Genomic DNA, 25,519 nt, shown 5'->3' with positions numbered 1-25,519 from the left:
CAAATACTTGTATTATTTTTATGAGGTAATTTGACAGATGGATGTCAAATTGCATCAAACAATTTTTGTCTTTTTATTTCAATTCAGATATCACTAAAAATGCATTTTTGTTTTTTAATTTTCTGTTGTTTGATTTTCGGTAATGACAGCTTTATTTACTGCATAAAGTGTAAGCGCCGCATACGTCACTGATATAATTACTTTGACAGTCCACTCTGCATTTGACTAAGATATAATTAGTCACTTACGCCCCCCCCAATAAATAATTCAAGCGATATTAGAATGATTAATTGTTAAAATTTATAACAACACCTGTAGCCAAAGGGAAGGGGGGGGGGCGGTGCTGTATTAATGAATGATTTCTTTTGAATTCAAACAAAATATGGTGTATTTTTACAATAAAACATCCTGTATACAAAAATATTATTTTTTTCTTCTTTATTTAAAAAATAAACAAAGCTTTGCTTGAACTTGACTGCTCCAACTTATATGGCATTTACATACGAACAAAGATCAGAAAATACTCGTAATAGTGAAAAAAATTAAAACAAAAAAAATTAAACGAGTAAAAATTGAACACCTTTAAGCAGAAAAAAAAACAAAATTTTATTTTTCCTTTGCTGAACTTCTAATTTTATAGATGCCCAAATAAAAATATAAAAAGTCGCCTAACATGAATTTTATATTTTATAAGTCTAAAGAGCTAAAAAAATTTTTTAAACTATAAAAATAAAAATAAGAGAAAAATCCTTCCAGGTTTAAATAACAATTAGATTACCACGTGATCATATTAAAAATATTGCAACTGGCAATATTATACTTGTAAGTTTAAGAAAAGAGAAGAGAAGAGAATAGAATAACAAAGAATAAAGGCATTATTCAGACCGACAAGTTATAGCGTGGGCTGCTTATAAGCAAAATGACTTTAAATCAAAAAACATAACATATAAAATAAATTTTTTTTTTTTGCTGGAACATTTTATTTTTCGTTTTCTAGTTGGAAGGCATTTTAAAGCCATTGGGCTGATATTTGCAACTACATACTTACAATTACAATATTACCATATGTAGATTATTTTATAAAATAAGTCTAATAAATGTTTTTCTAGGTCTCTTTCTAGGTTTTCTTTTCTTTATGAATTTTAGGGAGAAGTTAATAAAAAAAAACCAATGAGATATTTTTGGTATGCATTTTGCTTTTAGGTTCTTATTTGTGATTTTCTTAATTTTTTTTTATAATTCGTTTAACAAGAAACACGAGCGGAAAGCAATATTTTAAAAATGAGTAGAAAATTTTCATTATTTTCACTGAAACTTATGCAAGCTATACTCAGAGTTTTATAAGTTTTATTAACTATTTACTTGTATTTACTTTCAGGTGAGCTATGGATATTTTTCTATTCCTACCTATCATAATTGAGAAAGTGAGAAGGAACCCCCAACGTAGAAACCGACTGAAAGCTAAGGACAGATACTTTATTCAAATGTAATATAAGGCAAACAGGGCGGTTGGATTGGGAGGTATTAGTATAGGATATAATACAGCACAAGAGAACAGGGCAAGGACAAATGGAATGTGCTGCGCAGGAAAAATACAAGAAAAAAATAGAATAGACAACTGAAAAGATGTATAGTATATCAATTTAAAACTGTCAAGGAGAACTTGAGAGGAAGGTAAATTTCATTGAAAAAATTTAATGTTGAAAAAATTCTGTATGACCTTCCTCAAATTTAATTAAATTGTGTTGTGTTTTTGGGTAAAAGATAAACGGGAACATTGATAAGAGTTCAGGAAATCGGAAATCTTTCTGAAATTGATTGCGAATCTGTTTAAGAAAAATTATTATTAAGTGCGAATGTACACAATTTCCAATTTTCATATCTCTTTCTCTAATATTTCTATCCATTTCTGAATGTTATCGGTCAAATGTCGTTGGCGACTGCTGTTGTTGTTATATTATTACGGTTCGTCGCCAAGTCCATTAAACCGCCTATGTTTAAAATGCCAGTCTAATTTCTGATGTAGTGGAACTATGATTTTATTTAAAATTTTTAATATTCATCGATATATTCGCATTTCGAAAGCTTCCAATTTGTTCTGGGGAATGGACCCTCAACGTTCAGCTCACAACGCCATGTACACTTCTGGCCATCTCGATTCGACAACGACAATTTCTTGTTCTCAAGTTAATTTTTCCGTCAACCAGCACCCGGGATATCTAAAGTTGGTAAAGGGTTCCACAGGAATGTTATCTATGTTAATTGTTGCTGTTGGATATGGTGTCCCGTCTCGGCTAATTGCCATAAGTTTAGTTTTGTTTATGTTCCTTTTTAGGCCGTAATTTTATTACGTTACTTGTTCAGTATTCCATTAATATTTATTGTTTAGCTGTACTCTAAATTTTGAAGGCACAAATATTTGAATTTAAGATTAATAAGAAAAAATATAATTGGAACTATAAATAAAATAGCGAAAATTCTGGACCAATTATATATTTTTCAATGCATTTCCTTCTGCTCTTCTATTTTAGAAGAAATTTTTGATATTCAATTTACATGTGCATTTCTATGCGATGTAAATCTAAGTTTTAATTTGAATAAATCTGAAGCCTGCATATTATAAACTCAAGGTAGTTGCAATAATTGTAAATTTTAACCATTTTGTTCATAACATGTTTCATATGGTTACAATTTTGTGTTTTCGATTATTTAAGATTAAATTAAGTTTGACTTATAATATTGTAATAGAAAAGAATAAGATGTCCTAAGGGCCTCTTTTTAGATTTTTATTTTGCATTAAAAATTTTAAGTTTTTTTTGTTGTAGTTAAAAGAATGGTATTGAAATGCATTAGCGTATATAACTAGATCAAACCTTTGTATTGCAAAATTCTAATTTTCAATGTGGTACGTCGGAAAAGCACTAAATGCGCTATATGAAATAGTTTGATAATTTTGTTATGTGATTGTATTTCAAACTAGTCCAATTTGTTTTATCATTTCCCATTTATTTTAGTGGGAGAAATTAATGTATATAGTTGTTCTAATACTTGTAATAAACGTTCCCCAAACCTTAATTTAATTTTTACAATTAAGTTAAGGTTTGGAGAACATAGCCCCTAACAATTCCATTAAATTAGTTCTTTAATGTTTTCTACTTAATTTTACGCCACTACTTGTTTTAAATTATTATCAAACTCATAGAAAATATACAAGCATAATACGAAAGATTTAATATGTAAGGCTATTATATTTCTATTTGGAATTAATCTACGAGGAATTAATAATTTTACAGACTTGCTTCTTGTCCATAATCTAATCTGATAAAACTTCAGTCATATTGCAATGAATAATCGCAAAACTACGCAAATATTACTGAAAAATAATCAATAGAGAATAAAAATTTTTTTAATATTCAATGCCTTCATTATAGATTAAGAATATTGCTATATACTTAATTATTTTAGTCACTCAGCAGATTGAAATTTGATAAGCGTAAAATAAAAAACATTAAATTTATAAATTAATTAAATATTCAAAGAAAATCACCTCTCATTGATAATCAGGCAGACTGCTGTCTTGTTCTGTTAAAGCAACTATTGGCACAAATTTGGATTTTATCGTAACACGTTGAATTTATACAATAAAATTAAATTAAAGTGTCAATTACATAATTGCAATTGCATACATTTGGAGTTAATTAATAAAAATCAATCATTTCATGCATATGGATTTCAAATTATTGATTAATTGATTATTAAATTTTTATATGCAATCAAATAATAATACGAAAATTAAAATTCAAATTTTAAAATGAATTTAGGCAAAATAATAGAAGTTTATGTAACTGAGCGAATACTCAGCGAAGTCCAAGTTATCTGATCATTGAAATTTGAAACTAGATATAGTATTGACAAATTTATTGTTTTAAACCATATTGCTCAAATTTTAGAAAATTTGCTGAACAACGGCTCTATCTCTTGGATTTTAGTTAGAAATTGGAGTTTAGGAGATATCAAAAAAAATTTTTGAATGTATGCATAAATCATATGAATTTGTATACATTGTAAACTCGGAGTAGCAATGGAGACCACGTAAAGGATCTATTGCGCCCCTCCCTGGATGCGAGAAGCGGTCCCACAGCACTCGAGCAATTTGTGGGACGCGGCGGACCGCAACTCTGCCGCCGTTATGGTAAAGTCCCCCTGTATTTCCCTATCGTGCGAGCAAGAGCATATGATTTTCATAAATCGGAATACTTTAAATGATCGAAACAATTATTCCATTACATTACTGAATTAAAATAAAATTCCATAAAATTTTTAGGTATACATGTACCTAGTACCTACATTATAATTTCATGTTACGATATATGAAGAATAGAATCATATCCATTAACCATTAACAAAGGAAAATTTTTCGTATTTGATTTGCCTCTTTTGTATAGTCTAAATTCAACAAAATTGGAATTGCAAATTAGATTTATTCACAGTATTTGCGCACAACTACATGAACAGCAAAACAAACCAAAGAACATGTATTCGCCATATGATTGAAAACATTGAAAATTTTTAATATTGTTGTTGTAAAATTACAAATTTCTTTTAAATGTTTTGTTCTTGGCCATACGTTATGCAGATGTTGCATACAATATATTTGAATTTCATTTGAGTTCTTTTACAGTTTTTTAAGAAAATTACTACACAGGTAATGGTAATGCAATTGAAATGAGCATTTAAAATGTTCTTTTATGGGGCTTAGCGTTATCACTTTACTTCTATATCAAGACTGATCACTATTTATACATTTATTATCATAGTGTTATGCATTTGAAAGCTTTTATTAAAGGAATTGTACCTCTATAAGTGTATACAATGAATACCTGTACACACAAATTAGTGCCGTAAGATTTTTTCAAAGTAGCATGATTATACCATTCTACTCCAGTATTCTGTATGTGTATTTGGATTGCTTTAAAGGTGTTTATTGAATATTCTATAGGAACAAACATTTAACGAAAAATACACATTTATTCATTTACTTGTTTTAACACCATTTACATTACATTTTCTATGATAAATGAATTTGAGTGTAATTAAAGGAAGAGAGATAGAAAAGTGCATTTCATTCCGTAGTGTTTGTTTTATTAGGTATACCGGAACTGATAGTTTTTGTGTTGATTTTTTGCCACTGTCACGGAAAGTAATTTTTTTCATTAATTATAGAAAAGCAATATTGTCATGTCGCTCACTTGATTAAAGAAAATCTTTGAGAGGAAGAAAGTATGTAATTCATAAAATATAAATTTTTGCTCTCTTTCTCTCCTAAATAAAACCTTTAAATATTAATTTATCATATATTTTATTCTTCTTCGTTATGGTACTCTGTTGACCAAAGCTTCCTTTATGCTCCCCTTCCAAACATCTCGACCTCGTACGGATTATATATATATAGGACGAATACCAATAATATATCTATTCATACTATATTTAGTTTCAATTTTCAATGACCATATTCCAACCAACTTTTCTGTTAATTTTTTCAATTGCAATTCGCTTAGTATTCGCTCAGTTACATGTATGTGTATTATTTTTACTAAATTCATTTTACAATTTGAATTTTCGTATTATTATTTGATTGCATATAAAAATCTGCGATCACTAAATCCAATCATTTAATTTTGGGTCTGTTGCCTCTTACCCTAACTCCGAAATCTTGGCGATAATCAAACATCATTTTCATCTTGCTGTCACTTGATATGCGGGTTACATACATTTTACTATGATTAAACTAATTATCACAATTTTTTTTTAAATTTTTAATTATTAATGACATAAATGTATACAATATGCATGTATGTTATAAGTAAATTATAGTGCAAGTGAAAAGAGCATTTTACTCACAATAAAAAATAAGAAATAAGAGAAAACAAGAGAAAATTTTCTTAATTTTTTTGAAGCACCTGTCTTAAGTCATTTTTCAAAAGTATTTTTTATTAAAGAAAGTTTTCGAAATTTTTTTTTTTTAAATTATTCGCTAATGCTTTGAGTCTTAGAGTTGTTGAATAATTAAAAACTTTTTTTTTTACATTCTCGTTCTCTCTCTCTCTCTAAAGAGTATTAAAGAACTTTTGTGCAAATAATTTTTTACAATCTTCTTTGAAATTTGAAATAATTATTTTGTATGTATGTAGTTAAAAAATTTTTTCCTATATTCCATCAGGAGAGCTACGAGTATGTACATGAAACCATCAATTAAGAAATAATTCTATAATATATTTTTTTTATACTCTTGATGGTCAAAGTATAAATTTTGTAAAACTTGTATTACCTATTCTAAGTTTGTTCCACTTCTGGGGGAAGATTTTTATACCGTCTTAAGAGTAAAATTAAAACTTCTTAAAAATTTTTTTTTGCCTTTTTTCTTGTAAACGGAGAAGTTCATTTTAACACTTTAGCGAAATGAGAAACTTCAACAATAGACATTTAAAATTTTTATTCTTCTTGTTTTTATTTAATTTTTCGCACGTCTTCTAGGTGCATACTGTTGATTTATTTGAAAAAAAGTTTAAAAGTATAAGTTTTGTATAGTTGTTCATTTGTTCTACATTTTTGTTATAAAGGGATGAAGAAAATTTTGTTCTCGGTAATTAAAAAAAAAAAAATTTAATTTTTAAAAATCATTTTTTTTTTTGATTAAACTACGGTACTCATAAGTCTGAATGCAACATGAATTTGGAATAAGATGAATGAGTTATGAGAATTTAGTAATTGTCAAAAACTTTAATTACAATGGTTAAGCTTAAGTGAAATAAGATTGACATTGAAAAATTGAAGCTATGGCTGATTATACTTTGGTCTAATCTAATTTATGACAATTTTTTAAATTGATGGTGTTACTTTTGAGTAATTAAAGTAGTGTTTTTAAAAGCAATTAAGTTTTTTGGGAGTATATGTGTTAATTTTGTTAATATTTTAGTTGTCTGATCTCTCTCCAATAAATTAGAAATAAAAAAATGTAATTTTTACTGTTATTTTATCAAAGAATAGTGGTAATATCGAAAACCAAAACGAGATATTCACAATAGCTGATATTATTCTTCAGAATTTTTTTTTCCAGTGATAATAAAATTTCGAAAAAATTCGAAAATCTTGATTGATCTTTAATATTAGAAATATTTATCTTACATAATTATAAAGAACATTAAGATCACAAAATATCAAAGACACAAACCGTTAATGTAATAAGTGTTATTAGTGTAAAGCAATTCGTGAATGCAATTTTGAATATTTTCAAGAAATAAACACTAGATGTCGTTAATTTATTATAAAAAAAAAATGCATAATTTTAGACATAATATTTATCTCTTTCATAACAAAGAAATTCAAGTATTTATATATACATCATATAAATTCGATATAATATGTAAGCCAATTAAGCGTATTATATGTAAGCCAATTTAGCGTATGTGAGGACGTCTCTTATACGTAATTAATCGTTTTTCATATTAAAGAAAAGCTCGAAGCTGGTATGAGCTCGAACGAAATTATTGAAAAATTCTATGAAATCATTGACAGTTTTAAAGAGAATACAATATTAAAGAGAGCGAAATATATTAATGAAAACGTTGACATTTTTAGGAAAACCTTTTGGGAAATATACTGAAATTTTTTCAATAATGGCCGCATTGCCTTTGCTTGAAAGAAATCTGAATTGCTATATTAGGGATATCTCATATATCTGAACTTCTTTATGAACCGGTCCATATTTCGAACTCTATATGAATCGTTCCATATTTCGAAATTTATAATCGTTCTATTACTCGTATAATATCATAATTCGGAATTTAAAATTGTGATGCTGAATAACTTGAATTGGCATACTCGTATTATGGCAGAAGAGAATTGTTCTTGAAATTTCAGTAAAATCAAACTTTTAGCAGTACACAATACTAAATACAATAACCTCGAATACTCGTTATTACGTTTAAGGAATTCCAATACAATTATGATTAGTTAAAATAGTTAATAATTAAATTAAAATCCATTAATTTAAAATTGCAAAGTTCACCTTCATTTAAAAGAATTCATTATTTTAAATTTCTTTTCTTTTGGTATCTTATGACGTCCATATCATTGCTTATTATGAACTCAATCAAAGCATTCATTTTATAATTTTTTATTATATAACATTCATTTTGTTCTATATGGCCTCCTTTATATACTTAATAAAAAAAGCAAAAAAAAACTAGAAGTAAATTTTTACAAAATTAATTTCTAAAAATCTAGGCCAAAATTCTATTCAATTTTTTATGACAGAAAGCGAAAAGATTGAAAACTGTTTTCTAGAATATTAAAAGAAATGAAATCGAAATGATGGAAACAATAATGGAGTTGCTTTTTTTTCTTTTCTTGTTTTCGAAAAATTTTTCTATATGGCTACAAAAAAACTTTTGATTTCATAGAAAATGTTGAAAGAAAAATCTAATTTCGATTTGATTTGATATTTTAATGTTCATATAGCATTAATGATAAGATGGGCCAAAAAAAAAAAAAATAAGGATAATTCATTTTTCAATATTGTTTTCTTTTGTTATTACATGGAAAAAATTCAGGACATGAACTAAATATGGTCTTAAAATTTTATTATTAAAATGTTGACCATTTATGCATAGTTTTCAACTTGTCCGTTATTATTATGTTATTAAATCTATTACATGTTTTGGGTGTTTTCAAGACTTTAATTGTAATTAAAGTCTGTAAGCATTGTAGAACTTAACTTGGTTCTTGTAAATTGAAATTTACTTCTATGTAATTACATTAAAATCATAATTATTATCTTGTTCCCCTAAATATATGCAATAATTTTAAGAAAAAAATTACACAATTAATTTCAGTTTTGGTATTTATCGTGAAACGATAAGTTCGTCTCTTTATCATTTTTATCAGTATCAGTGTTTTAAATTATACTGCTTTGGTCAACTGTTATGATAATAAAGAAAATCAAATATTTCGGCCAATTTCTTTGATTATTCAGTTCGAAAAACATAACTGTATTAGGGCAATTTTTAAATTTCTAATTTTTGAAATCTGTAGTCAATATTTGAAATATTTACAGAACCTTGTTCTCACTTGAACGCATTGAGCTTATGCACAGTCTTTCTTTAATACTTTACAAATTGCCTCTCTGACAAAAATAAAATTAATTTTGTTGGCATTTAATGGGATCTTAAAAGCACAAGGTAAATATTGTACGTATTTATAAGGATATGCGATTTCATTTCTTTGCCTGAAGTAAAAGCCGGAAAAAGCAGGTCGAATTAAATACTAATTATTGCAAATGAAAGAACTCTTTCTTTTATACTCCTCCTTTTACCTCCACAAATCGACCATCCTCATGTTCGTAGAAGAAATGACTCTGAAGTTCAACTGCTCTCTATTGAAATGGAATGGAGTTAAAGACCTCGAAACTGTATTGCTAAACTATATGTTAATGGCTCTGAAGCAGTATGAATAAATTAATCATCGTTAAGCGTTTTTATGCTTGTATATTATGGAGATATTGGTTTATATGGAATGCTGTTGTTTCTGAAGTATAAAACGATTATTTTCTATAAAATTTTGCCAAAAATTTTTTTGAGAGAAATGTGCTTGTCCTACATTACCTAGCCTTCTTATTATAACATTGTTTTTCTTTTACATATTTTTAATTTCTTAAATTCAAATGAACTCAACATTTATCCTTTTATATACACAATATATGCAAGAACATCCTTTCAGGAAAAAAGACTGCATTTTCTCTATTTTTACTTTTGTTTCGTAATGAAAATGTTGATGACCTTTTTAACTATTTATTATTATTTTTTTTTTTAAATATAATGAGAAACCAAAAAAAAAATTTGTTTTCAATCGCCATTTTTTGTTTTTCTTTAGAAGTAAAAGCAACCATATTATTAATATTATAGCTACTAATAATAATATAGGCAAGCTAGCCCATTTTCTATTTTTAAAAATTTTTGTACCATTTATTCTATGATCATTAACAAAATAGTTTTTATAATATGCAATATTTAAAATGCTTTTCTGTATATTACCGAATATTGCAGGGTTGTTCATATATTTTTGAATAAAGTTTCGATTTAAAGGGTCATAGTAAAAGGTAAAATTATACAAAATTGTGAATAGGGGAAGGGTTTGAAACTTGCATAATAGTCCTAATGTTTTAATATTTTAAGAATACTGTGAGTAATAATCAAGTCAAATCCAAAATTGTGTTCACAAATAGCTCATTAATTATGTCATTTTTCAAGAACAGGGTTACAATACACGACGACCTGTCATATGTTGGATCTATTCTGCCCTCGATTAAGTATTGACATGGTGCACCTCCCCGAGAAATATCTTTCCAATGATTCCCCAAACCCTGTGATTATCAAATCTCCACAACCCTTCAACTTCCAAAGCCACCCAAAAACTTTCTTCTTCTGTGGACCAAAAGTTCACACTCTAGAAGGAGGTATATCAAGGTTATCACCTCTACATCATCAACATTATCATTTACTACAGAATCTACAAGTGTCATCGACTTCCAAAACCAGCTTTCCAAGGTGCCTCCTGAGTCGGGGACACCCTCGATTTATCTCATGCTATTAATTATTTTATCTGTATGTATAGCGATTATAGTCTCCAATTTACTTATTTTCCAGAATTAAGCCTTTTCCATAGAAAAGTGCCTTCTATATATATAAATTTTTTCTCATAAGTCCTCTTTCATAATCAGCATTCCGAAATTTTCGAAAAAAAAATCTACAATTTGCTTTTCAAAAGAAATTCTGCAAAACTTCTAACGGTTTTCACTGCCAATTCCATGGAACCAAAAGGTACCAGGTTTTCACTTCCAAAACTAACAGTTTAATTTGATTCCAAAATGCTTACTGCTCTGCAATAGCTTATTACCTTTTGTGTCAAAATTTTTCTAATAATTCCACAGAAAATTTCGAATTTTCGGTTCTCTTCTGCAAAAAATTTCTAAATTTAATATATCCAATATATATACATACATATCCATACATACTAAAGTATAATAATTGTACGTAATGAGAAAAATAGCAAGAGTAAAAAAAAAAAAATAGAAAATATCCTATTATAATTTTGATGTGAACCTAAAGAATTATCCTTTAAAATAGTCAAAAATAACAAAACAACTTCTATACTTACATGCAAGCATACACATTGCAATTTTCTTATTATAAATAAAATGAGACATATGTACATAGCTTTACATAAGTAGATGTGAATGATAATGATAACAAAATGATGATGATAATGATGTTGATTACTGTGATATACAACTGTACATAGACACAACAGTGTAAATAAAGTTATTTACGTGTAAATTATACAGTATACCGCTACAATTACGGCCATTTTGTATACATATATTCACTGTTATGAATGTATACACACACTATATGCACAAACATATTATAATAGGGTGTATATATATGTATCTAACCGCTCGAAAATATGAGATAGAAAATCGTGAATGTAAAAAATGTAAATATGATTTTGTTTTTTTTTTTTTCTTGTTTCTGCTGACCTACTTTAAGGACATAACAAAATGTCCTATATATATTTTAAATCGCATGCATTGCATTTCTTGTTTTTATTTTTTTTTTTGCAAAATTCTTTTGAAAATTTTATTATTGTGCTTTATATACATATAAACAATTTTTATTCTTTCAGTATTGGTAGGGTAAGGTAACAGTAGTATAATAGTAGCATATATATACTAATAAAAACATTATACACATATAAATGTGTCGTCGTCTTTTACAAATGCAAATATTTGAATATAGTTGGCATGTTTATTTACAATATTATAGTAGTAAACATTTTGCATAATGCCAAACCATGTATTATTTGTGTATGTTTGTATTCATTCAAATGATTTATGTGTTATGTATGTATATAGGCAAATGTATGTAATTGGTAAATTATGGTACATAATCGTGTCGTACATTTTATTATTATTATCAAAACAGAAAATGATAAAAAAAAAAAATGTGAAATAAAATAAAAATAACAGGATAATATCCTTGTAACTATACCATCACAACTACTGTTATTATATGTAAAGGCAGTCTCGGCTCGGACTTGTTCGACGCCCTAGGCGATTTCCAACAAAGTGGGCCTCCCACCTCGTACTTAAAGTAATGAACAATAGCAATAATCATTAGAAATTTTTGCATTATAATTGCGCCTCTGTTTTCTAGCGCCCATTGCTATATGCTTACTTTGAATATATGGTAGATCCGGGGCTGTATATACATAGATTTACGTATAGATTTACGTATTGATACGTAAGCGCGCTGTATAGATACGTAACATACTATAGTAGAACAGTATAGAAATTTTGTATAATAGAAATGTGATGGATTTTAAATGAAAATTAAAGTGGGAAGAAGAAGAAGAAGTAGAAGTAGAAGTTGGGGCTGATTGAGGGAAAAATGTTGAAAAAGTAAAAATAAAAGCGCTAAATGTAGTTTTGTTTTTCATTTTCTTTTAAAAATTAAAAATAAAAAGTTACTCCTTGTTATCATAATAGTACTTTAATTTTTTTTTTCTGTTCTGATTCTTGTTTTTCTTTTGGTATAGTTCTTAAAAATAGAAAGTTCAACATCATTTCCACTAAAAATTTAAGACTTATTTGTGTTTTTAAGCAACTATTTTCGGCTACCAAAAATATTTTGTTTTCACTTTTGTTATTTTTATAAGAATAAAGTTGAAAAAACGTAAAACCAAATGGAAAATCTTTCCAAAAATTGTTCAAATGGTTAGTGTTTTCTAGATTTTCCCTATATGTGCCATATAGGTCTATTGTGTATGTACTGTAGTTGATCAAGGAAATTTTTTTGTAAATTTAAAATTTTCATTTTTTCTCTCTTATTTTTATTTTTCTTTTCTTTTCAATTAGGTTGATTAGTTTCTTTTTAAATTGAACAAAAAAACAATTGTAAATTAAGTAAAATACAAAATATGGGTACAATTTGTATTCAAATTATTTTTGATTTTTAACATGTATGAGTTCATGAGAAGGTATATAATGTAAATGAAGTCTTAGTACATATTTCATAAATTATAGTTCTCATTTCGTATGTTATAAACTCACTTGACAGGCTGTGCTATAATTTTGATTGATTATTGTAATGGTTATTTAAAGAAAGGTAATCGGAAGAAATAAATTTTGGCCCTCCGAAAATGTTTTAAAAATTTTTATTGTTACACTCAGATATTTCATATTAAATTCGATTTGGTTGTTTAATAATTAATAGTTGCCAACTGCTTGGTAACTTGAATATTCCCTTTCTTTTTTATATAAGAACGCCAGTTCGTAGTATCTTGTAAAATTATAAATGAAATTGTTGATTAAAGCAATCAAGATTTCTGAAAATTGCTGTGACAATTAACGTGTTAAAAGAACTTGGAAATTTAATTAAAAATATTGCATCTTTTCATATTTAGTAAGGCAGTGGCGTTCTTATATTTTTGAAAATTTTGCTTTCGTATACAATGAATGATCACGACTACCATAGTTGCATTTGTTTTAAAATTGAAAAAATTTAAAAAATTTAATTAAAAAGATGCTATATATGTAGCTATTCCAATTGTAACTAGAATATGTACAGCTAGAAATTTAAGAATTTGTACTAAATTCGCCTGCAATTTAAGAAAATTTTGTTCTGTAGTTTATATAAGTATTGTAGTTTATCAAATTATCGTCTCATCTACATAAAAATTCGCACAATAACTTAATAAGCATTTCAATCATAATGAGTGTAATAAACTCTTTCTCTATTATTTCGAGAAAAGAAAGGTTTCTCAAAATCAAAAATTCTCTCTGTATAATATTTTAAATTAAAATAATTTGAAATATGAAATTAAAATGTTATATGAGTAATAGCTACCTTTATGATAATGAACTTGTGTTTATTTCTAATGTTATACAATTTTAAATAATGTTATACAGTAATACAATAATAATATACGAGTATCATAAATTTACTATCTAAATAATTCATATATATAGGCTATAATATAAAAATATTATAAAGGAACGTTATTCGTCCCATTTTAAATCTCATTTTAATCTCATTTACATAACACGTGATACAAAAATTCTCAATTTAGGTCTTTTAATTGACACACTAGTATATAGTTCGCGAAATCAATTTCTATATTATTATTTCTACTCTTTTCTAAGAGAAAAATTTCTCTTATATAAGAGAAACAAGTACTTAGGGAATTCTTACATAACAATATTGTTATACAGCATGTATAACAATATGCCTTTTTCAAAATCTTTTTGATCATTTTTTTGTATTAAAACTCATTCTATTTATTTTATCAGAAATATTTTATCAAATATAATAATCCATTTTAATAATATCGCACTATAATTATATTGCGAGCGTTACACATACATACGTTGAGTGTGTATTACACCATATGTAATTTAAAAAAATGGTGATATTTTGAGTGAGAAAAAAAGGAGAAAGAGAAAAAAAAAAAAACCTAAAAAAATTAAAATTATTTTCTCTCTGATTTTATCATGTTTTTTTTCTGACATGAATTGAATTTCTAAAAAAAAATGAAAATTATTGTCGACATATAGTCTCCAGCAGGTTGTTTTTCTAGAAACTTAAATAAAATTGAAATGGAAAAGAAAAAATAAAATTTTATTTTTACATTTTATTTGTGTTTTTATTTTTAATTCCTTTTATTATCCTTGTTTTGATTACAACTGCGTTGTCACTTATCCTTGGGATTTTATACAAAAAAGATATGAAAATTTTCTTTTGAAATTTTTATGAATATTCAAAGTTTTATATTCCACACTATACTTACATACGTGTTATTGTAATTTGACGTGTGTAGAGTGAATAGAGAGTGGTGTGAAGAGAATGAAGAGAGTGAGAATAGTATACGATTCCGATTATTTTATTTTGTTTGCAATAACAATATTTTTGTCGTTCTTTTTTGTTTTCTTTTTCAAATATGAAAAATTATGAGAGCGTAAAAATATTTTTGTTTTTGTTTTTTTGTTGGTTTTGTTTACAAATTACGATAATAGATGATGTTGATGTCATTTATGATTTTGCATTTTTATCGTATAATGTAAATGCATTATGTGTGCGTTTTATATTTTATTTTTGAGATCTTTGATAAAAATTTTTTTTATATTTTTGAAAATGAATTTTTTCATTTTTAATTTTTCTTTTGTAATTTTTTTCTCTTTAAAATTCATTTTATGGTCCGTATGTAAATTATGAATGACGTGTAGTAGATTAAGATTAAATTTTTATAAATAAATTTTAATTGTGTAAGTGTACATTTTCCATAAAAAAGTGGGTCAAGAAAGTGAAATTCATTGCAGATTAAAAAAAATTACCCCTTTTTCTTGTTCAAATTGTTCTGGAATTTTCAATATACTCTGGAATTTCCATACACAGTTCTAACTTGTGTAATTATTGCGTTATGTCCAAGCATATAATGAATAAAAGAATATAAATGGATAAAATGTAGAGTGTAACGTGCCTTCACAAGTATTTGAGTTAGATTCAGGAAAAGTTAATTCCAGTATACAAGTACAGAGTGTAGAGACAAGACAAAAGCCAAACTTGGGCTAACATTTAATCTGCAAAAAGATATTTATTGCAGTCAGTTTTCGATTTGCACATTTCAATCAATTCCACTATTTGTTGTCACTCCTTTTGATACTACATTTCACTAATCTTTATTGCGGATTACATAATTAATTGGTAGTCTTTAATAATTGATCCCTTTTTTGAATTCTGTGGAATATTTTTGATGTGTTTTTAATTTTTTCAGTAACATTAGAAATTTGTAGCCTGAATTTTTCATTGATGATCCCTCATTTTTATATTAATATTTAAAGTAGGTAATTTCCTCCAAATTGTTGACTTATTATGTGAGAAAATTAATTTGAATTCCTTGGATTTATGCGTGTTATACCAATATTATGGTAAATTTAACATAATAATTATGTTTTTCAAAATAAATTCATTTTGACTCTTATGTCTTGATTTTCTTATAAAATTTTAATTCCTATGAAAAAAACAAATTGATTAAAAATAAAAATTCTTGTTAAAAATTTTATAAGAAAAATTTTGTTTTTATGAAAATGACATCTGGAAAATTTTCATCCATTTTGAAATTTATTTAATTTAAAATTAAAGTTGATGTTGTTTTCGAATTTTTTTTTATTTCAATTTAACAGTAAATAGGAATTTTATTTATCATTTTATTTAATACTATTTTGTTTTGTCGCTTGATAGCACTGACATTTTTGGTACGTAAATAATTATTGACATTAAAAAATAAGAAATATGTATGTATGTACACATACGTATAGTTGAGTACAAATGAATGTGTCAGTGAATTTTCGAGTAAATTGTTTGTAACAGAAAGTAAACAACAGTAATAAAGAGGAAGAAAATTTTGTAATGAGCGAATGAGATTTTAAATCTCTTTTGACATATTGGAAATTTGTTTTTATTTTTTTTTTAAGATCTCGTTATACAAGTAAGTATTTGCTTCACGGAATAACAGAATTACTGTGTGGTTGAAAAGAGAATAATATTATTAAGAAATAGCTCGTACATTAGAATTACGAACTGCTCTGCTCACATAACTTAACAAGTCTTTCTCAATATAAATGAAATAATTATTCAAGTAAAAAATTTTCTTAATAAACAAAAAATTTCCCAATATATATTGAAGAAAAAAAAAATTGGCCCAAAAATATGCAATAATTATTATATTTTATTTATTAGTGAAAAAGGAAATTTGTTGTTAATTCTCATGCAAAAAATTTATGGCAAGCTTCCCTTTCTCTCAGCAGTAAAATCTTATATATGCCGATAACAAGGCAAATATGGAAAAATTTATCAATTATCTATACACGGGAGGTAAATAAAAATTTTGTCCCAAAGCAGGGGATCAGCAAACTCCGTTACCAATTTCTTAACGAATCGTAATCTGTGATTTCCTAACCGAGCATGATGTCGACCACTATAGCAGTGAAAATATTGTGATGTCTCTAGGATTTGGTTTTTTAAATGAATTTATCGCCTTTGACTACCCCTTAACCTCGGATCGGTACAATAAAAACTGCCATTGAATTTTTTGTTAAATCTATTACAAAAAATTTTATAAATTTAAATTTATTTATCGAAAATTTTAGTCACATAAATGTACAAAATGGCAAAAGTTATGACATCTACGGAAAGAATTGTAATTTAATATTTTTACAATTTTCAAAGCGTACCAAAAGTTCAAGGTTATTTTTCTTTGCTTTTCAATTTAGAAAAAAAAAATCTAAGAAAAAGAAATTTTCATTTGACCTGATTTTCACTTTATTTTGTGTAAGTGACACCTTTTACAGAAATGAGAATTAAATAGAAAATTCTCTAAACACTAACATTTTTTTTACAAAATTTTCTTTTATATTATATTTTTTTTCTCAACACTAGCTAGTGTGCAATATTATAGACATTTTGAAAGTTCAGACAAGTCTAATATTAAAATAATGAAATGAAAAAGAAGATGTTAAAAAGATTTTCTTATTTTTTTTTTCCTTGAACACACCAAACAGATTTCTTTATAAAGATATATGAATCTTGGTATTAATCAGTTGTGTGCGATCTATAGCCCGAGTACCGTGGAAACTTTTCGAAATATAATTGAATCGAATCCGCTACCATCAGGGTGATATCTGAGGAACATAATTTTGATGATAAAACTGGTATTGATTCCTACTACACGTAATGGATTTAGGCTGACAACCGAATCACTTGATTGTAAATTGTAGATTGTACAGATGGATTAAGAGTGAACTGCGACCAGTATAAAGGATGAATTGGACATGTTATTACAGCATCCCTTTAAAACCCCACTGATGAATTCGAGTAACTTAAAAGGCTCGGTAGACTGCAGCTTTAAATTTCTATGAATCGTATGTAGTTCGAATCCGCAGAAGCGCTTCGGGTAAAAAAAAAAGTCTGCCACTCCCCTTTTCCGCCAACGCATCGATCTCTTCATTTCCTTCTATGCTCACATGTAACCTGGTTGTATTTACTCAATAAGTTTTCTCTCAAAACAGACCCATATTTCCTCGGAGGATGCTGAAAATGAATTCAGTGCTTTGATGACGGCCTGACTATCCGATATGATCAAGATTTCCGGTCAATAATCGAATTTCTATTTCTCACTATTATTATAGACACAAACCAATTTATACAAGTGATGTGTGTCCATAATAAAATTTATTTCTCAATTAGGCCCATATACTTCGTGCAAAGGTTCTACATGCCCGATATAAATCGTATTTAAAAATGTTTATTTATCCTTGTGTGTTAAACTGGGGAAAAAATATCATCTCACAATATTTTTATTATAATACGAGTATAGAATTTTTTTTGCAAATTCCAAAGTTTTGCATACAAAACTTTTATGTATTTAATGTCAAAAGCAATTTTTGTAGAATTTGAAAATTTTTTAAGAAAAATCCAAGGTAAAATATTTTTTAATTTTATTATTCTGTATTTAATATTAGATTTATATTTTGAAGATTTGAATTTCATTTGAATATCATTGAATTATTGAAATTTTAATAAGCAAAAAAAAAATTTTTAAGCGAAATTAATTTTATTTTGAATTCAATAAGTTCAATATTATTTGCATTGACAATGGAAATTGAAAACCTTGAGAAGAGAAATGTAAGAGCACTCAATATTCCTTAATATGGAAATTGATAATTTTAAAGTCTTATATTTTGATTTCTCATCATATTTACTGTTGCATAATGAACAATGTTTTAATACCAGGAACATTTTGAACTATTGTATCAGAGACCGAAATTGAACTTGAGCTCGAATTTAACTATAACTTTCATATCTATTGAATATTTAATTTCACATCAAGAGAATTATTAATGAGGCAAAAAAAAAAAAGAAATTGCGTAGGAATATTATTGGAGTACTCGTATGTTTTTGGACACATTTGGAACACTGCTCAAATTTTCTATTCATATATTTTTTGAGTATAAATGCTTCAAAATTATTTGCCTGTATAATAATTTCCTGTTCCAACTGGATCTTAAAGATTATATGTATGATTTCAATAATTTACGCTAAATTTTCGCTAAGTTTTTAACAATTTATTTCGATTAAATATTTTAAGCAATAAAATAATAAATCGCAAAAAATTTATTTCACATACGTGAACTTGAGAAAATTATGATTTTGTCTTCATTCATTCGAGGAATAAATTTTCATAATTTGATGGCAGATGCAAAGAGGAATTTGAATAAAATGCAATCACTACAATTTGTTTTTCCAACTTCCATTCAATTTCACTTTCCGAAAACAAAAAAAAAAAAAAAATGGCGCATAATAATTTTTATGTCACGAACTTTCAAACAAAAAAAAATTTTTTAATTTAACCTAAAAGTTCATGTCAAAAATGAAATTTGTTTTTTTTTTTAATTTGTATTTTGTTCCACTAATATTGGTTGAGAGAACGGGGGCCAGAGGGTTTGTAAAAAAAAATTTTAATTTTAATGCCAACATTTTCTCTTTCTCCCCAGTTTTCCATTTTCTCTTTGCCATTTTATCTAATAATTTTTACCCCGTGCTCTTGGATGAATTTATTTTTGGTATGTTCTAGTAGCCTAATTGTATGCTAAGAAAATGTCAAGCTAAAAAAAAAAAATATTTCGTACATGATTTTTATTTTAATGAAATTTTTTTTTTTATTAGATTTTTATAACTGCATCCCAATTGTGGTTTCTTCAACAAAAACACAAAATCTAATGTGATGACTCCAATTTTTTCTTCTTCGTTTCTTTTTTCTTCTCATATGGTAATAAAATTTTCTATTAACCTATTTGTTGTTTCAACAATCAGAAAAATGAAAATTAAATTTTTTGACAGTATTTTCTTAATAAAATTTAGAATTCTTGGAAAAAAAAATTTTCTATTTACCACATTTTTTTAATTTTTATATAAAGTTTTCGAATTAATTTGACATTTTAAGAGAAAAATTTGAAATTGGGTTAGAAATTTTATATGTATGTGTTTTTAGCGAATTAGGTTTCTATCATAAATTAAATTTCATATTTTAATTATTTTAATTGAGTCCAAAGATTTCACTCATTTTATGTGCAAGATATTAAATCTGAATTAATCCTTGTTTTCCAAATTAATGTCGACAAATTTATTAAGTGATTGCAAGAATTCTATATGAATAACAATTCTTTATTCAGTCTTAAAATCAGAAAATTTCAAGTTAAAAAATTTGATCTCGTTTTAATTCTAATATCGTTTCCAATTTTAATAGCTAAAAATTAGAAGCCTACTATACCCTAAGATTACCTTCTAGTTTTAAGAAATGTTGAATATTTTATGTACGAAATCCTCATACGCCTCATTTTAACATATTGCTTGAATAAAAATAATTATCTAAAAATAATATTCTATTTGTATAATTCTATACTATTTTCAGGACAATGAACCTCATTTTGAAAATAGCATTTTACCTCAAAGTCATAATATGTGCAAATGTTATCGACCTATATATAAAATTTAAATACAAAAAATAGGTTGAGATAGGTGTATAATTTGTAAACCAACTAAATAGTCTTTAAAATAGAATGAGAGCGAAAAAACAAAAATTAAGACTATAAAAAGGAAACTATTTTTATTTTTATAATTCTATTCAGTACCCCAAATAGATGGGAGAGAGAAAGAAAGAGGATGATAGAAAAAGAGAGAGTATATTACATTTAAAATATTATAATAATAAAGGAAACAATAATATAGAGTCATTTTTAAAAATATAATCTAAGAGTCCATCCGGTGATATTGTGAATTGTATAAGAGAAAAAATATTTTAAGAATTTTCAGCTCAAAGAAAAATGTGAATGATGTAGTTTTCAGTTTTCACTTTTAATTTTTTCTTCTTTTATTACATAAGTATACTTTAATATATTATTATTTTATATATTAAGGCAGAACGATTTTGAGCAGATATTTGAGATCTCGGATAAAATATTTGAAAAAATTATTATTTAAATTTAATTGTTATATTATTGCAACTCAAAATTTAAGGCGGTTTTCCTGTAAACTTTTTAACATTTCTAATAATTTCTAATTTTCTTATATTTATAAAATTACAGTAGTTCAATTATTCTAATATATAATATTTCTAAATTACCAATTATTTCTCAATTATTTCTCGCATTTAACGAAACTGTGAAATAACTTTAAGTATTAGATTTTTTTACTCTACAAAATTATTAATTTACAACGAATATGTACTCAACATAGAAAATATTATACTCGTATAATATTTTATGATTCGTATATTTCGTATTTTTTGATTCGTAATATTTCGTATTGATTCGTAATATTTCGTATAATATTTTACGAGTATCAACGAAATACTCGTACTGGTTTTATACTCAATTAAAATGTTATTGTCATTGTTATGTCACACTACCACAGAAAGATATTACTCCGCAGTTTTCGAAATCCTAATATATTTTGTAAGAGAATAAGAAAATTTTTTTTTTACATGCACAGTAATTTTGTTCTCGCTTACACGGGAAAACTATTACTATTATAATTAATCTCACATTTACTGTTGTAATTAAAAACGGTTTTCCAGCATAATATTATAAATTCCCAAAACATTTTCTCTCTCTCTCTCTCTCTCTCTCTTTAATTCTTCCTATATTTATGTACATTGTTTTTAAAGTATAGACTATGTTTAGTATAAAGATCACATCACAACACTTAATATAAATATGTTATTTCTTATTCTATAATAGACGTTGCTTGCATATATTCTCAAATTATTATTACAACAATTATGATAAAAGTATAGTAAAGTCCAACTTTCCAATCTTCATTTACTGTCTTCAGTTCAGAATATTTTTTTTTATTGTCAATTAAAAATGAGAAAAATCTCCAACAAATTTTGTAATAAAATATTTTCTAATTAATTAAATTTATCACTTTTTCTATTCTCATAAACAAAAATCGGAGAAGATCGATCATAATATTTTCTCTTTTTACTATTTCTTCTCTCTTTCTCTCATAATTTATAATAATAAATCTCATTCACAAGCAGAAGAACAAAAAATATATTGCGGCATTGCAATCATTTTAAGTAAAAATACTTTCGTGTTATAAAACAAATAATATTCACCTTGAAATTCGCAGAATATCTTAAATATGGTATGTATGTATATAAAATTGAAACTAGGAGAACACAAATAAAATTAAAAATTAAAAAAAAAAATAACAAAGAAGAGAAAATAAAAACTAAAATCCTTTTATATTTTTTATTTCTTGTTTTTGCTTTATTTTTAATTTTTTTAATATTATTAAGAAAAAAAAAATCAACCACGAATTTTCTGCAATTAGTTTTAAGAGAGAGTATGGAGAGTTATGGTAAATAAATGCGAGGTGTGGTGACTGGTGAGGTGATATGGTAAACATGAGAATCATAAGATTATAAATTTGTTTTTTTTTTCTCTTTTCTTATTATTTTCATTATGAAGAAGACAAATAACTTAAAGGAATGAAAATAAAAAAAAAAAAAAACAAAAAGAGAAGAAAAGAATAAAGAGAGAGAACAAAAAAAAAAAACTGGAACTTTTAACATCATTTCATTTTTATTTTCATTGCTATGCTATTCTCGTTTTGCATTCCTATGTGCTGCTACTGCCGCTACTGCTACTGTTTTGTTTGTTTTGTATTGCTTGCTTTTTCATTTGCTGTTGCAATAAATTTTGTTTCTTCTTGTTTTTTATAATTTTTTCTTCAGTCTTTTATTGTGTGTATTTGTTTGTGAACGTGTTTTATTTTTGTTTTTTCTTATACTAGTATAACGTTCTAATTTTTTAAGGCAAAAACGTGAATAAATAGAAAATAATCATATTTTTTTTTCTCTCTCTGATTTTTCATATTAAAGTAAAAGAGAAAAAAAAAAAACGAGAATAAAACCTTGGTCCATATTTTATTTAAAAATTATTTTTTGTATAGTTTTTATGCACATATAATATTAAAGCATAATAATATACAAGAATAAGAAGAATAAGAAGAACACACACACAAAAAAAAAATGAGAGTCCTTTAACGAGAATCACAAAAATATTACAATATAAGGACAAAAAATAAAAACAACAAAATAAAAATTAAAAAATCCTTTTCTTTAAATGCCACAATTCTTTTCTTTTCCTCCACTTTTTTGGGTACATATTGGGTACACAACATTTATAGATCTTGTTGTGTTCTATGGCATTTATTCTTATTTTTTTTATTGTCCTCATTTAGTTTTTTTTTTTTAAACGGATGAAAAAAAATTTAAAGATTAAAGTATGGTAGTGTAGAATATTAAGTATAAAAATAGAAAGAAAAACAAAAAGAAAAAAAAAAATAGAAAAACAGGACATTCTAAATAAAAATAAGGAAGTAAAGCTATTAAAAAATAAAATGAGAAAAAAACAGCAATAGAAGAAAAAACACAAAAAAAAATTTTATGGTAAATTTCCGGAAAATTGCACTAAAATCAAAAAATAAGCAAAAAAAAATCGCAGTGTAAGAAAATGGTTGAATTTTTTTCTCTTTCCTTTTCTTTTCCTTTGTTTAGTATGTAAACATCTTATTTTTATATACATACATACATACATACATTGTTTAAATAATAAAATTATGATAATGTCATTCTGAAATCTAGATTTTTATGAAGAATTGGAAAAATTGTGAATGAAATTTGGAGTATATGAGAAATATGGAATGTAGGGCAAAAAGGATGTAATGAAGGAATGTAGGACGTAATAATGCGATTATGATGTCCTTAATTTAATTTGATTAAATATAGCATTTTTTTTGTTTTCTTTTGGTACTACATTATATTTTAAGGAATTATGGGAATTCTATTGTAAAAACCGGATTTAAAAACTTTGTATTTTGAGAGTTCATTAATTAATTTTGATTGAATATAAATTTTTAGGGAATAAATAGGTGAGCAAGGCTTGATTGGCTTTAATTAGAGTTGGTATGTGTGTTTTTAAAAATTCGCCTTATAAAATTGGTACAACATTTAGTCTCCCAATAAGCTGAAATATAAAATTTTACATTAATGTTAAAATGCAAATGAAATGTCAGAGTCTAATGAAAGTTTATCACTTTCGGAATTTGATAAGTTGCTGTAGTAAATTTGGAATATGCCACCCAACCTAATAAAAAGTTCTAACAACACGCCTAAAACTATGCAATTTTTTATTTTAAACCAAAACAAGCAACTTAAGAGCAATCATTGCTATAATTACTCAAATTGTAACACAATTCGCCAGGGAGGTTGATTGGTACGGGTAAATGGTTTTTGAGATTGGATTGGACATGGGGGTTGTTGGATGTTGATTTTCTAATGGGCCTTTGTGCAATGAGAATTGAAGTGAATTTCCAGGTGGGGCTCGTCTCTCTCTTACTACTACTACTACTACTAATTTCTAACACAAAAACTGGTAAATGACAAAAATTTTAAGCTACACTAGTTTTTCAAACGTATAACCGAGGGCAGTATTTAGTATGTCACGCATTTTATACTTGTAATATTAATTATCTTAAGGATAACGACAGCAAATAAATAAAATAAAAAATTTATAAATGATCAAATTAAAAAATAATTCAAACAAATTTCGTTCTCTTTCTTTTTTGTAGTATTGGAAATTTTGCGGCAGATGTCGTTACCAATTTTACACAAAACATTTTTATTCTTTTTGTCATTGAAAACAATTTTCATTTTGTGCTATCGAAAACAATTGTACAAATAAGGACAATTTTTTTTCCCTGTTTGTCATTTAATCCTTAATTTTTCCAATATCATAGATCCTTAATTGAATGTGGCATGAATTGTTTTTTTTTTTTTACATTTTGTTTTTCTCGTTAAATGCAACAAAAATACTTTAAAATGTAATTACATGGGCTCTCTGCAATGTCAAAACGAAAAATAACAACAACATGTGAAGTGTGTACAAAAAAAAGAACCATTTACAAGTAATTGGAGGAGAGAAAAGAAAAAACAAAAAAAAAAAAAAAAGAGCATTGAGAATAAAAGATCAAAGTCCGTTTTTCTTTTATTTTGAAATTGTTTACATTTGCGTGGCAACTGCATTCACAATAGCATTAGTATTTGAAAAGTTGTTTGGAAGAACTAATTAATAATGTTACCCGGTCGGTTTGAGAGTTCTTTGGATACTCACTATTTATTACCAATTCGTTTTAAGAGGTACAAAACAATAATGGAGGAGCGATTAGGAAAGTAACTTAAAAAAAAATTATTAGAAAATTAATGACAGTAAGAAAAACACTTATACATTGCCCTTGGAATTCTTACGCACTCTTGATTCTTTACTGCGATTCTGCTCAAT

Source organism: Condylostylus longicornis, unplaced genomic scaffold (genome assembly GCF_029603195.1).
Source record: "Condylostylus longicornis isolate FDR11 unplaced genomic scaffold, ASM2960319v2 ptg000022l, whole genome shotgun sequence".
NCBI classification, from domain to species: Eukaryota; Metazoa; Arthropoda; class Insecta; order Diptera; family Dolichopodidae; genus Condylostylus; species Condylostylus longicornis.
This window is presented reverse-complemented; position numbering follows the sequence as displayed.